The sequence below is a fragment of the Scylla paramamosain genome, chromosome 32 (genome assembly GCF_035594125.1).
Source record: "Scylla paramamosain isolate STU-SP2022 chromosome 32, ASM3559412v1, whole genome shotgun sequence".
Taxonomy (NCBI): domain Eukaryota; kingdom Metazoa; phylum Arthropoda; class Malacostraca; order Decapoda; family Portunidae; genus Scylla; species Scylla paramamosain.
This window is the reverse complement of record NC_087182.1, coordinates 14,709,881-14,712,380: the sequence shown is the minus strand read 5'-3', so window position 1 is coordinate 14,712,380 and position 2,500 is coordinate 14,709,881. Positions and strand designations below refer to the sequence as shown.

Below are 2,500 nucleotides of genomic sequence, written 5' to 3'. Positions count from 1 at the left end.
ACACACACACACACACACACACACACACACACACACACACACACACTTGAATATTCACGTTGTAAGTGTGCTGAACGCCACGCCCTGTCACCCGTGAGCCCTTCTGTTAGTGCTAATGAGAGAGAGAGAGAGAGAGAGAGAGAGAGAGAGAGAGAGAGAGAGAGAGAGAGAGAGAGAGAGAGAGAGGGCGTCGCTTACATACTTTCACTCACCTGAGGCAGATCCAAGGGTCATGTCAGGGAGATAGCGGTCATCGTCCTCTCTCTCTCTCTCTCTCTCTCTCTCTCTCTCTCTCTCTCTCTCTCTCTCTCTCTCTCTCTCTCTGTGATTATACATCCCTATCTTTATTTTTCTCTTCACTCTCTTTGAATACTGTGCTCTCTCTCTCTCTCTCTCTCTCTCTCTCTCTCTCTCTCTCTCTCTCTCTCTCTCTCTCTCTCTCTCTCTCTCTCTCTCTCTCTCTCTCTTTATCCTTTCTGATATATGTCATCTTTCTTTTATTCCTCCTCCTCCTCCTCCTCCTCCTCCTCCTCCTCCTCCTCCTCCTCCTCCTCCCTTTTGTCCCTGAGACTGAAAGACGTAATCAAAAGGAGTTGCATCGCTATCCAACTCTCTCTCTCTCTCTCTCTCTCTCTCTCTCTCTCTCTCTCTCTCTCTCTCTCTCTCTCTCTCGCTCGCTCGCTTAACTCCCTTAACTGCCCAATGGAGCGTCCTACTTAAGTGTGTGTGTGTGTGTGTGTGTGTGTGTGTGTGTGTGTGTGTGTCGCAGGTATGTGTGTCAAAGGTCGCTAACAGAAATGCCCTTTACTTATTCCTCATGCCATGCCCTTCTACGTGTGTGTGTGTGTGTGTGTGTGTGTGTGTGTGTAATAATAATAATAATAATAATAATAATAATAAACGGTTTATTCTTTAGGCAGTCAACAAACTGAAAATGTATATTGGGTGTGTGTGTGTGTGTGTGTGTGTGTGTGTGTGTGTGTGTGTGTGTGTGTGTGTGTGTGTGTGTGATTGCTTGCCTTTATATATCGCACACAACCTTATCCACATACACCTTGAAGAGAGAGAGAGAGAGAGAGAGAGAGAGAGAGAGAGAGAGAGAGAGAGAGAGAGAGAGAGAGAGAGAGAGAGAATTTTCCTTCCCTCCCTCCACTTTTCCTCCGTCGTCACGGGAATTTTGTCTGATTGGAGAGAAGGGGGAGAGGGAGGAAAGTGAGGGGGAGGGAGCGAGGGAGAGAAGGGGAAGGGAGGGAGGGAGGGAGGGAGCGTGGGAGAGAAGGGGGAGAGGGAGGGAGAGAGGTAAAGTGGGATAGAAAGAGATGGATGAGTGACTGGGAAAAATTATGAGAGAGAGAGAGAGAGAGAGAGAGAGAGAGAGAGAGAGAGAGAGAGAGAGAGAGAGAGAGAGAGAGAGAGAGAGAGAGAGAGATGCATACAAAGGGAAACGAAAAAAAGAACAGCAAAGGATACATGTGAATTGATCCGGAAGAGAGAGAGAGAGAGAGAGAGAGAGAGAGAGAGAGAGAGAGAGAGAGAGAGAGAGAGAGAGAGAGAGAGAGAGAGAGAGAGAGAGAGAGACTGCTTACAAAAGGAAAGATTAAAAAAAGAGCAAAGAAACATAGTAATTGATCGAGAGAGAGAGAGAGAGAGAGAGAGAGAGAGAGAGAGAGAGAGAGAGAGAGAGAGCAAAGGATTAGCGATATTGGAAGTTAGGAGATAAATGAGATTATTGGTAATGGAGGGAGATATATTAATAGAAAGAAGAGGAGGAGGAGGAGGAGGAGGAGAATGAGAAGAAGAGGAAAAGCAAGAGGAGGAGGAGGAGGAGGAAATACAAGTCTAATCACCTCATATCACCAAAAATATAACCTTTTCTTTCTTCCTTTCTTCCTCATCTGCCTCTCCCTCTTTCCCTCTCCCTCTTTCCCTCTCCCTCACCTCTCCCTTTCCCTTCCCTTCCCCCCATCATTACATACATCACCCATAATAGTTAAGGGGGTTGTCCGCTTACCACCCGGTCCCTCCACGCCCCTTAACACCCCCCTTCCACTCAAGCCCCCTTACCCTCTTTCTCTCCCTCTCCCTTCCTGACTCCTCCCTCTCCTCTCTCTTCTCTGTCTCAGTTTACTCCCGCGCTCGAGACAGCTTCCCAGTCTCTCTGTTTCTCTCCTGTTGGTGTTACCTGTTATAGTTACCTGTGGCCTTGTTACCTGTGCTGTTTGTCTACCTGCGTGTGTGTGTGTGTGTGTGTGTGTGTGTGTGGTGTTGGTTATTGGATGGTGGTGATGATAGTGTGATAATGGTGGTGATAATGTCTAGTTCATGGTGGCAGTGTGTTGATAGTGATGGTAATGTGAGGTGGTGATAGGTGCCCGGGCATAGTAGTGGTGTTGGTGGTGGTGGTTAGCGGTGGTGGCAGTGTGTGGTGACAATGGTGGTGACTGACAGGATGGTGAAAATGTGATGGCAGTGATAGTGTGATGTAATTTGAAGTGTGCCT

The 2,500-nt window shown here is 47.6% G+C and overlaps 1 protein-coding gene across 14 annotated transcripts in view; it reads left to right on the top strand.

The window, feature by feature from the left end:
* Positions 1-2,500, top strand: part of LOC135089238 (adenylyl cyclase-associated protein 1-like) — a 98,854-nt gene that overhangs the window by 56,791 nt on the left and 39,563 nt on the right. For 2 of the 14 annotated variants that reach the window (XM_063984664.1, XM_063984652.1), the window contains exon 1: positions 2,127-2,171. The exons of the other annotated variants lie outside the window; for them this stretch is intronic. The gene's annotated coding sequence lies outside the window, so the exon portion shown is untranslated. Of the gene's footprint in view, positions 1-2,126; positions 2,172-2,500 lie in introns of those variants that run through there. 14 annotated transcript variants of the gene reach the window in all.